The 13093-nt window shown below is 37.8% G+C and overlaps 1 long non-coding RNA gene across 1 annotated transcript; it reads left to right on the top strand.

The window, feature by feature from the left end:
- The first annotated feature begins 4005 nt into the window (after nucleotides 1–4005).
- On the top strand, nucleotides 4006–7828 carry LOC134298361 (uncharacterized). The gene is made up of 2 exons (XR_010005400.1): nucleotides 4006–5949; nucleotides 7401–7828. It is a non-coding gene; the product is annotated as an uncharacterized LOC134298361 (long non-coding RNA).
- The last annotated feature ends 5265 nt before the right edge of the window (nucleotides 7829–13093 follow it).

Raw genomic sequence — 13093 nt, 5'->3', positions numbered from 1 at the left:
AACACTGTGTGCAAAACCATTGCTAGTTATAGCAAGCAATCGACAAAAATAGATTAATTGTCCTTCAATGAAGTATGGGGGAGATTATCACATTCAGTTGAAGTTGATATACGTTTTTTGGCTGTATTATAATTACATGTTCCAGCAAGATAAAAAGGAAACAATCTCCTATTTGATTAGTATTGTGTATTGCAAGCAAAGATATGGATTACTAAGGAATTGTCTGATAAAGTGCAACAAAAAAGTCATTTGGAACAAACAGAAAGACACTACTGGAATTTCTTCTGAATTGAAAATTTATCATTCACCTCTACAGTAGTAGTCTGTTATATACAAATGTCCCCTTTTATTTAAAAAATAGCAGTACAATGTAAGTAGACTCTCAGTTAACCAGAACTCTCAAGCAACCAGCAACACTCAAATAAATAATAATACAGTCACAATACAGCAAAAATGTGTTACATAAGTTATGTTTGCCTTTATTTGTCTTTATTTGCTTTTAATTATTGTATTTCAATATTAATATCAAGTCAATGCAGAATTTTGATATGGTATAGTATGGGGTATGATATGAGTTAGGCCTGTTTCAATAGTAACTCTCAAACAACTAGAAACTACATTTATCCAACATCTACCAATCCTCATGGGTGCAGTCTGAGAATCTACTATAATATTACATTAATTGCTGTGTTAATAAAGCAACAGTGGATCAAGTTAATCTATTTAGCAAATACATGGCCGAGTAGTTATATGCTATCAGGTCATTCAAGCCCAAATCACTGAACAAGTGGACGCAGTCAGCATAATTCTGATATTTAGTGAATTATCGTACAACCTTGTGGGACAGGTACACACAGTTTCACCTCCCCGAATCTGATAAAATAGGAATTGTCTAAAGTCCTCAATATGACTTTAGGACATGCTTCTGCCTGACGTTGCCATAGAATTGCCTTGGAGGACCTAGAGAAAATGCCTGGAAGTATTCCAGGGCAATTTTATGATAACCTTTGGCAGAAATCATTCATTTCAATAGGATTTGCTATTATCCACATTTTCCTGTTTCCACAGTAAGTTCAGGAACACATCCTACACAGATAGGGGGTTGTACTACAAAATTAATTGTTTCCAGTGCAACACTCAAAAGAGGCTTTTAGTTTATTTAAGGAGATGTTTCCCATTATATATGTGGTCTAGTTTCATTCTGGGAACTGTAAATGAAGAACTCTGTTTTTTGTATACATAAGCAGAATTAATAGTGTTCTGTAAGAGCACTAAATCTTAGCTTTTAGAGTGGCTATTAACCTACTTCCTATGCAAGAGCAAAACAAGAGCTGGTAATGGAAGAAGAAAAAACAACGTGTACCAAACCAGCTGTTACAGAGACTGTTCGTACTAGGAACAAAAATGACATATGTACTTAGATCATGCTACCATCAATGAACCATAGTTGTTTTGTAGTTGTTCTGTAAATGTCAAGGAGCCTTCCCATGTGAACTAACACATTCTTCTGCCTTACTTGCATTTCCCAGCAGACTAGTATTCAACTAAAGGAAGGGGGCTAAGAACAGTAAGCCTCTCAGATATCAAATGCAGCCCTATTTGTTCCCACTGACACATAGATATGAGGACACATGTTTTGGGTTGATTTTTTGACTAAAATTTGTAGACTTATACATGAATATGATGTTCATCTATTTGCGTTCATGGATGATGCTGAACACATAATGATGTTAAATGCTCATTACAGTTCTAGATCTTTGTGTGGTATTTAATCATTTCATTAAATTCAAGAAACACAATGTTGCCCCACCTTTTTCTTTAGGCTAATTCTCTACTGGGAAATTCAAAAAAGCAGACTGATATGACATTGTACATTGACTTTTGGTTTACAAGTATATAAAGCATTAAAATAAGCCCATTAATGGTTATACATTTAATGTATGTATCTAATTCACTTTGGACTGATTTGGGAGTACCGTGGCCTACTCTAGATACAGGACACAAATATTGGCTTCTCTTCACATAGCCATTGGCCACTTTTGGCCAATGCAGATGTAATTCTCCAAACTCGTGCTAATGTCCCTATTTCATATACCATTTTGACTCACTAGCATTACTTCCAGAACCTGGAAGGACACTTTCTAGACTGCAATCATAGATGGAGCTATGGATATGTGTGTAAAATGAGGATGTTGCGCAAAAATAACTCTCCTTCCTCTTCATCCCTCCTCCTTCTCCCCTTCCAAGCTTTCCTGTCTCTTTCCTGCTCCTGCTCCTCCTCCTCCCTCTGCCTCCTTGCCCCCAAATGCTTTTTTGCTTGCTTCCCTCGCTGCCAAAAGCCTTTTTCCTCACTTTCTTCGCCTCCCAGAGCCTTTCTCCATCGCTTTGCTTGCTTCCAAAATCTTATTTCCCTCCCAATGTTTGTGGGGTGTTTTGATTGTGCTTTTCCTGCATGGGAGAAAGGAATTGGACTGGATGGCCTCTGGTGTTTTTATTGTATTATTATTATTATTATTATTATTATTATTATTATTATTATTACTACAAAGGCTGGATGGCCATTGGTTGGGGGTGGTTTGATTGTGTTTTTCCTGCATGGCAGAAGGTGCTTGGATTGGATGACCTCTGGGGTCTTCCACTGATATACAGTTAAGTTTATGTTGGTCACATCTGATATATATGCATTATATAATATATAATATAATGTATAAACATTACTTGGGGCTCCATGTGAAACATTTGCTTCAAAAAGGGCTCCATGGCTGAAAAAGTAGAATACGGCTCCATAGCCATGCTAGTGACGTATTCTAGAAATAATTTGGGGGGGGGGGGGGGGAGCACTGTCCATTTATGACGAGAAGCCATAATGAAAGGGAACTATGACAAGACACATATTGGTGAAAGCCAATGTTCCACATAAAACTATTTGAATGGACCTCAATATTTCCTTCTCAATGTCATTTGCAGCTCCCCTCCCCAGCCATGCCCTTGGAGCTTTCTAACAAAGCAGTGCAGTTGTGTTCAGAAGGGAGAAAATAGCAATAACTTCAGCAGAGTGATAATCAGGTGGATATCTACTAAAATACAAAACTAGTGGAAAGGAAAGCTCTGAAATGTTAAACACTGATGGGCAATTCTGCGAAATCTAATCTGCTCTACAGCTAATATTTAACCTGTTCTATTTCACTCTGGCCTTGGTCTATTGTTTAAAAATAGAAATGAGGTACCAAAATAGAAATGAAGTGAAAAGAAAATATTTGAAAATCTATAACAGAAAGCAGAGATAAAAGTTGCCAGGGCAAAAGAATCAGACAGAGATGCTACAGAAAGAAGAGAGTAAAATCATAATACTATTGAACAAAGCTTGAGAAATTCCACTTTTGGATTTCAACTTCCATAATCTGCCAAGCAGTAAAGTCACCAATTCAAAAAAGAAGAAGAAAATAAAGAATTAACGAGAGGAATAAAGGGATTACTTAATAATTTTTAATTTATTAATTTGTGTGTATTCAAGTCATTTTCAAGGTATAGCAGTCTTATTTATTTCATAGGGTGTTCATATGCAAGGAACAGTCAAAAGTAATTTTGTCAGATTTATCCTCCAGATTATAGGCTACAGTACCTGGTATTTCTTGGTGGTCTCCTGTCTAAGTACTGACCTGGTTAGCTTCCAAGATCAAATGGGATCTGGTACCTTTAGAGTAAATGGTAAAGGTAAAGGTAAAGGTTTTCCCCTGACATTAAGACTAGTTCTGTCTGACTCTAGGGGTTGGGGCACATCTCCATTTCTAAGATGAAGAGCAGGCGTTGTCTGTAGATACCTCCAAGGTCATAGAGCACCGTTACCTTCCCGCCAAGGCGGTACATATTGATCTACGCACATTTACATTTTTTGAAGTGCTAGGTTGGCAGAAGCTGGGGCTAACAACGGGAGCTCACCCCGCTCCTCGGATACAAACCGCCGACCTTTCCGTCAGCAAGTTCAGCAGCTTAGTGGTTTAACCTGCTGCACCACGGGTGGTTCTTTTATACCTTTAGAGTATTTGGGCCCAAATTGATAAATACAATGCTTTTGGGGGCAACAAAGGTCTGAAAGTAGTTTGCAAATATTTAAAACAGGCCAGAGTTTATATTTTACAAAAGTTAAAAATAATTAAACAAGAAAGTGTATTAAAAAGTATGCATATAATTAAAACAATTCATGCTACTCCAGACTGACCCCTAATTTTGTGGTAGATGTAGACAAGCCTCAAGAGAGATTATTTATAAAAAACCAATCTCACTTAGAAGGCAAACCAAACACCTAATAACAGCTAGGGTTTGTTGGATGGGTATAAAACCTTACAGATTTAAAATAAAATAAAATAAGTCAAAATAATAAAGAAGAGAATTGATAGGTTATTCCTACATTAATGAGGGAAATCTCTCATTAGAATTGTTTAGAATTTTGCTGACAACAAGTTAGCAGGTATCAATACACTATCAAAGCCCATGGTTTCAAATAACGTAGTTAAAAATACATTTTGTCTTAAAAAATGTGGAAGATTATTGTTATATATGACAAAGGCAGCCAGAATTATCTAAGCTCAAAGATGGAAAGATTCAATGAATCTGACTCAAGACAGTTTGTTTATAAAAATAGGTAAACTTGAAGAAATGGATAAACTTACAGTGCTGATTAAGGAGAGAAGGAGAGCTCTCTTACTAACTTTAAGAAAGACTGGGGCCCATTTATTGTGTTCCTCCTGCAAAGATGGGGTCAAGCCTCCATCATTGGATTTTTGGACTAGAAGAGTGTTATCATGTGGGGAAAGGATATATTAATGGTTCTTTTTCATTTAATTGAGAGAATATAACCATCCAACAGATAATGTAAAGCTCTTCAATTAGATAATGTAGAGCATTTATAGTTAATGTTTTCTGATGTTTAGAATGTAGTGGTAATATGTTTTCTTTTATTCTAGAAAAAGTATTTTTAACTTTGTTTTTGTTAGTTACTTTGCTTTTTTATTTGTACATTGGCATGTAGGTTTTGTATTAATTTGTCTGAATAAAAATAATTTTGAAGAACTCTTTCTCTTGAAATATAAGAGAAATATGAGAGATTAAATAATGTCTATAAATGGAAACAAGACATCTCATGATTAGCCCTGAATACTGCCAAACGTTCCCTTCCCCCTAAACGTCAATGTGGGTCAAGGTATTTATAATCTGTATTGGCACAAAAGTATCTGCCATTTGATTATCACATGAAATGTGTCACATGCAGAGAATTTCTACCAATGACAGTAGCCAAGAAACTGTGCTCTCTGTCTTTTCCCAAGCTAATTCCAGTTCTCTCTTCCACCACCTTTTGGACAGGTTTTAATGGATCAGATCCAGAAAGTATTGCAGTATATTCTGCTGCCCTGTATTCATGTGTTAATAGAAGTCAGGAGTAATAAAAGTCAACTTGTACCACACACTCTCCTGCGTTGTCTTTACCACCTCCTATATGGGATAAATGAAGTAGCCCAAGGGGGCTTTATGGCCAGGTGGCAATTTGAACCTGGGTCTTTCCAGTCTTGTTCTCATATTCTATTTCCCAGCCATATTTAACCTCTTCTTACTTGCTGACCTTTCATGGAAGAAAATGTCAAATTGCATCAACTTTGCGATGAAAGAAAGGGAAAAGTGAAACAATTGATCTTGCCTATGTAATGTGGTGATAATATACAAACAGTAATTATACAGCTACCTGTGGTGACTTGTCTGTTTTCACCAGATACATCCATGTGGAGGGGTGAAAAGAGTTCAGCCACAGCAGTTCAGTTCATCTGCTCACCAAAGTTCTTTCCTATAGAAGAGTCTCAATAACCAGAAGCCAAAGAAAGACTGAACAGATGGTGCCTCCCCTTGCGGCATGGAAACTGACACTCTTTTGGAACAGAAGGCATGGTAGTCTGCAAGGTAGGTGTATAATCTACTTTCTAGCCATACAGCAATATTTACCTCATGTTTTTGTTTAAGAAAAGGAAAGGGGCTGGGGAGTTTGCTGAGAACCAAAGAGAACCCAGAGATTTACACCCTCCCTATGAACTACTTGTTCTGTTTAGTACAAATTAAAGTGGTTGGTGTGGCGGATAAGAACATTGGGAGTCCAGGGCTTGAATGCACATTCAGCCATTGGAATTAACCTTGGGCAAGTCACACTCTTCAATCTCAGAGGCAGTGACAAACCTTTCAATAAATCTTGCTAAGAAAATCCTAAGTTAGGATCATCGTATGTTAGCGTCAACTTGAAGTCGCATAACAAAAACAACGAATCACATTACTGGGACTTGGTCTTTCTATATCAAAGGAAAGGACTGATTTCATCAGTTAAAAAATTAATATATTGCATTATTTCTCCAATTGCAAAATAAGTCATTATTATTCCTCTGCTACAGATAATGAAATAATGGCCAGTCCTGAGATTTTTTTTCCCCCAAGCAGAACTTTAGAAAGATAGTTAGGGTACCTTTTGATAGATTGCTCCTGGTTCTAGTAACAGTTATTTTATTTTTATCCTGAAATTAGTTTCTTCTAGTAAGAAAAAAGATGGAAGAAGTGGTACATAAGTATGTCAGAGTTCTAAATAAAAGACATCAATGTCAGGACTCAGACAAGATTCTGCCTTTGAAACAGAATCGCAGTAAGATAAAAGCCCCACTGAGAAACACTGTGGGAATCCAAAGTTTTTCAAACACTATATACAAATTAATTTGATATACGTAATTCCTCTGGACTTCCTATTTTTAAAAGGATATAGTGGAAGAAATCAGAGCGTGCCGATATAAATATCTGCCTATAGGTAAAATGTAATAAAACTTTAGTTAAAAAAACATGTTTGTGAAAAATATAATTCTTTAGGTTAATTATTACTTTTTAGGAAAAAAAACCCAGAATTGACAGAAATGCATAAGTTTGATTGGCATTAACGCCTCCTAGTGGCACATTTTGTTGCCGACTCCTTTAAAAGCTCTAACTTTACCTCCCTTGTCTTAGTTCTTCACACCCTATGTCAATCGAATTAGCAAGGACAATAACCTCCCTTGTAGACTGACAGTCTTTTTAGAGGCATAAATCTTTTACTTGTGGGAGAACCATGGGTGTGTGATCTGGGTCATAGTGTGTGTGTGTGTGTGTATGAACCCTGTATTCAGACTGTATTCCTGGGTGGTCTCTGCCTGAGTTAGCAGATCAGCAACAATAACAAAAAGTCTACTCTCCCCTACAAGGGAATCTGCTGAGAAGAAAATACTTTCACATTTAGTGTGAAGGGGATTATTGGGCTAGTTTGAGCATGTCTGGGAGAACAAACAATTTTCACAGTCGGAACAGAGAAATCAACACTCTTTCGTTGCCTCTACCCTCTACAGGACCATGTTGGAAGGCAGGGGGAAAAGATGAATTTGGACAAAGACCCACCCACCCCCATTTTTCAAAACTTCCCCCTTTTTAAAAAGACACAATTACAGGAGAAAATTACTTACTTTGGTTCCTCCCTGTAAAAACAAATGATGTAAACAAGGCTAACACATTGTTTCCAAACGCTGTACTTGGAATCCCATGGAATTCAGTGGAACTACTGATTTATATCAGTAAGTATACATAGATTATGGTTGTAAAACTGCTTTATTTGGTACCATATGTGACTAAATCAACATTACTCCTTATGTGTAATTAGCTGCTACATTTTAGCATTAGCTGTGAACTGTATCGCTGCTGTATCAAAATGAAAAAAACTTTTGGTGTGCCAAAGGGAACTTTCATCCCTGAGCTCAAAACAAACAAACAAACAAACAAACAAACAAACAAAACAAAAAAACTCCAGAAGAGCAATTTTCAATAGAACAGCAGCACAGATGGAAAGGGTTAGTCCTAATCCAGCTCTGATCCTGCTTAGATCTCCCCGTGACTGCTGCTTGCTTACGGTTTTAGACTCACACATCTCCAAGTCATGTGTGTAATGTCATATCTAGCCATACTCAGAACCACCATCTTTCAGTAGTATTATCACACCTTGGTGTTATACTGTATAAAAAAGACTCAGAAGTAGCTTCCTAGGTCCCATCTACATTGCCATATAATGCTGTTTGAAACTCATGTTTGCCATATTTATTATCAGAATACTCATGCAAAATTAAAACTTTTGTTAAAGGATAAAGCAATATCCAGATTGCCCACCTTCTAGACTTTTTAAAAAATAATGTCAGAAGTGACTTGAGAACATACTGCAAGCCACTTCTGGTGTGAGAGAATTGTCTGTCTACAGAGATGTTGCCCAGGAGATGCCCAGATGTGTTACCATCCTACTGGGAGGCTTCTCTCATATCCCTTCTAGACTGCAGTGGTGAAAATCATATAATCCCCCCTTTACAAAATTGTGAAATAAATCATTCAAACCAGCAATTCTTGATCTGTATTCAGAGACATACTTAGATTTGAAAACCTGGCAAAGAAAATAACAAATGGTGAACACAATTTGCATATATACATTTTTCTCATATTAATAGATATAGATATAGATATAGATAGGAAGCAATTGCTATCATTTAAATAGAAATATAAGACATTACCTGTATTCCTGAAGCTATCTACTACTCAGATATGAATTTGACGGGCAACTTCAGTACCTCTGCTCCCCCTTGTTAGGGTTCTCCATTTCTATATGAAGGGCTGTTCAGTCCACATTTCTTTTTAATAGAATAATAGTCTTCAAAGAGATGAATAGTCTCTTTAAAGTAGGCTACATGGCTATCTCAACTCTTGTTGCAGCAATATTTCAGCATTCCCAGAAGTGACTAAGCTGTCAAACTCTACCTGGAGGGATCTTCTTCAGAGGATAAGAGGCAGGTGCCAGTTGGAAGATTTGGCATCAGAGGCAGAACGTGAAATCCCAGCTCATAAACTCCTTCTATATTCATCACAGAACCAAGTGAATCTTGGATTCTCCAAAGACAACTAATTTATCCTACAAAATCAAGGGGCCAAATCTGACTCTGAAATAAAAATGCCTTCAATCCCAAGGCACATTTAGAGACCCAGCTGAGGTGAACTCCTTTGGTGAGACAGAGGATCCCCCAACAGTAATTCAACATCAGTAAATCTGCTTAAGTAGACAGCTGCTGAGAACAACTCCAGCCTGTATCTGTCTTGTTTCCTATTGATGTCAGTTTTACATCTTTTATATTGATTGTGCTTCTGCTCCTTACTCTGAATTCCAAACTTACCAGATGTCTCCCTCTTTACCTTGGCTTTTTTTTAAACCATACACTCACCTCATGTCTAACTCTAATTCTTTCTAATCCTACCTCCCTGAAATTGTTGCTTACCTGCTGAGCTTTTTTTTTTTTTTTGGCCTTATGAGGTACTTAAAGCCATTAACCAGGACTCAGGCTAATTACTAGGCTTGATCGATCCACGAAAAATTTGATTCTAAACTCGTTTCAAAACTAGAGGGGGGCAGCGTTTAGTTTCTGAAGGTATTTCTGAATTTTGCCCCCCAAAAAATTTGAAATTAACGAAAATTCGTTATCTTCAAAATTAATTCGTTAATGGCGGACGCGCATGCGCAATTCCCAAAAACAGCACAGAGGGAGAGGACTTTACAGGACTCTCCCACCCTCATTTTTTGAGTGATCTTCTTCAAACTTGGTACAGTGGTAGAACACATTTAACACTGATAGCTCACCAAAATTTGGAACGTTTCCCTTATCCTCTGATTTTTGGCGAATTTTCATAGCTTTTATAATAAACCATTTTTTAATAATTGCAGAAATCTGTTCCTGGTTTGAAAGTCTTATTTCCTGTTAAATTGGGTTGTCTTTACTGTGAAAGTCATTGTTCTACTTCAGAAACTTTGTTTTTGTGGCTGAAACTTTGTTAAATTGGTGTGTGTGTGATATATACTGTGTATATATATATATATATATATATATATATATATATATATATATATATAGTCCCTGCATATGTGTGTGTGTGTTTGTGTGTGTGTGTATATAGGTAAAGGTAAAGGTATCCCTTGACGTTAAGTTCAGTCATGTCTGACTCTGGGGGTTGGTGCTCATCTCCATTTCTAAGCCCAAGAGCCAGTGTTGTCCATAGACACCTCCAAGGTCATGTGGCCGGCATGACTACATGGAGTGCCATTACCTTCCCGCCAGAGCGGTATCTATTGATCTACTCACATTGGCATGTTTTCAAGCTGCTAGGTTGGCAGAAGCTGGAGCTAACAGCGGGCACTCACTCTGCTCCCGGGATTTGAACCTGGGACCTTTCGGTCTGCAAGTTCAGCAGCTCAGTGCTTTAACACACTTCGCCATCGGGGCTCATGTATATATAATATACATACACATACACACAATGTGGAGAATATGTGGAAAGGTAGATAGATAAGTTGGGAGCCACAGCGAAGGCACCTTCCTGGGAGCAAGGTCTAATAATAATAATAATAATAATAATAATAATAATAATAATAAAAAATCCCTTACAATATCCAAGATGGCTCACTGCTACAGAATCTTGGGAGGTTTAGTTTGATATGGTACCATTATTGGCAGAGAAAGCTAAGCTGTAGGAGTTGAAATCCAATCATTTATCCTCCCTATAGAATCAATTTTATATGCATTTTTAGCTACAGAAAAGCTAAAATCAGGACAGTAAAAGAACAACACCCAGAAAATGGGAATTCCAGACAGGAAACAATCAGGGCCAGCTAATACCTCCCAACAAAGGATTCCCCCAGGTAGGAAGCAGCCAGGCTTTGAAGCTGCAAGGCTATTCAATGCTAATCAAGGTGACCAATTGCAACATTCACACTTGCCTCCCACAGACAAGAGTTCTTTCTCCCACCCTGGACCTTCCACAGATATATAAACCCCACTTGCCTAGCTTCGCACAGACGTCAAAACCTCTGAGTATCAGGCCTGAGCTGAGGCGAGGCGGCGGCGGCCATTTCCCCCCTCCGTCTTCCTCCTCCTCCTCGGCCTCCTTCCCCCTCGCCCCCTCCCATTGGCTGAGCCCGTGACGTCCCTTTTGCTGAGGGGCAAAAGGAAAGGGCCTGAATGGTGGGAGTTTGGGTGATTTGCAAAAGCTTTTTTTTCCTAACGAAAAAAACGACGACATAACGAAAAACGGCCTCTCGCGATTCGAAACCGCGATATCCAGACGTGTGGACAATCAAGGTCGTATATTGCTTCAAAACAAACGAAAGTAACGAATTAATAACGGGTAACGGGGAAATCGAATTATTTGAGCAAGCCTACTAATTACATGCTACAAGCACAATTCTGACTGAAAATAAACAGCTTGAATATAAAAGAAAAGCATTGTTTTGTCATGCTATGCTGATCTTTATTTTTGAATGTAATACAAAATTATTCTTCAGTCCTTCATCAGTAGTGATATCAGATTTTATCTGTTTAACATTTTGATCAGTACTAGGTAAAGGTATCGGTAAAGGTTTTCCCCTGACATTAAGTCTAGAGGTGTCTGACTTTGGAGGTTGGTGCTCATCTCCATTTCTAAGCCGAAGAGCCAGTGTTGTTTGTAGACACCTAAAGGTCATGTGGCTGGCATGACTGCATGGAGCGCCGTTACCTTCCTGCTGGAATGGTACCTATTGATCTACTACTCACATTTGCATGTTTTCGAACTGCTAGGTTGACAGAAATCAATACTAGAAACAACATAATTGAAGGTTAATAAGTTAATTTGTTTTTAATATTCAGCAAGGTATTCCTCTGTCGCAAGTTATGATATGATGCTGAAAAACTTGTGCATGTGCTGGATTGGTGGTGATGTTTCTTGTGTTGTTGGACTATAAATTGCATTATTTTAGTCAGCAGAGCCAATGCTAGAGGCGCTATCTACACTGCCATACAATGCAGACTCATTTAATGTAGTTCAACAACAGGAGGAGGGTCATAAATTGCCCACTCTTACAAAGACAGAACTCCAGTATTGTCAGGGTTCACTTCCACTTCCAGCCTGCTCTACTGTGTTCACTTTTTCTATTAAGACCAATAATACTTCTGTGACATTCAAATTTTTCAGCTGAAACATCTCTCAGAGATCTCTCTCAATTCTTTAGTTATCTTGTTTCAGCCACATGACCTAGTTTTTAGAGACTAGACTGTGTACACAGCTCATACTGAAATCAATTGAAGTTGTCAGTATACGGCTAAAAATCATACCTAAGCTGTCCCAGATCAGCCATCCCAAATGAATGTGATTGTAGGAAATCAGTAGTTGAATATGATAAGACAGTGAGATACTTGTGTTGCTGTAGGGAAATTAACTGAGATGAACTTTCCGTGAGTGGCTGAGCTCATTGGTAACAGAGGCTGAGAGTGTTATGTGGCTGTAGTTAAAAGTAGAGAACAACAAATGCACTTTTATGAACACACTTACCTGGTAATAAGCTCCTTTAATGGGATTTATTTCCCAGTCAACATATACCTTGTGCCCTCAGTATCTGTTCAAGGATCCCCTGTGGATACCAGAATTATTGGATGTTTAAATCCCATTATAAGCAATGGCAAAGCAAAATTGTGCCCCGTATATAAAAGGGAAAAATCAAGGTTTGTTTTTTGGGTTGTTTTTTGTGGGGTGGGGGATATTTTCAAGATGTGGATGGTTGAATACATGGTTGCAGAAGCCATAGATATGGATGAATGACAATATAAAACAAAATACAACCTGATTCCTGACCAGGAACAAATATTGTAAAATGAAGGGTCCTTCCACACAGCCTGATATCCCAGAATATCAAGGCAGAAAATCCCACAATATCTGTGTTTAACTGGGTTATCTGAGTTCACACTGCCATATATTCCAGTTCAAAGCAGATAATGTGTGGAACGGGTATAAAAAATGACTAAGGAACTGAACCAAAAGAGGCCGGCAAGACTATTTGCCTGTTTTGATTTAAAGTTAGTACAGTAGAGTCTCACTTATCCAAGCTTCACTTATCCAAATTTCTGGATTATCCAAGCCATTTTTGTAGTCAATGTTTTCAATATATTGTGATATTTTGGTGCTAAATTCATAAATACAGTAATTACAA

Source organism: Anolis carolinensis, chromosome 4, assembly GCF_035594765.1.
Source record: "Anolis carolinensis isolate JA03-04 chromosome 4, rAnoCar3.1.pri, whole genome shotgun sequence".
Lineage (NCBI taxonomy): Eukaryota > Metazoa > Chordata > Lepidosauria > Squamata > Dactyloidae > Anolis > Anolis carolinensis.
This window is presented reverse-complemented; position numbering and strand designations above follow the sequence as displayed.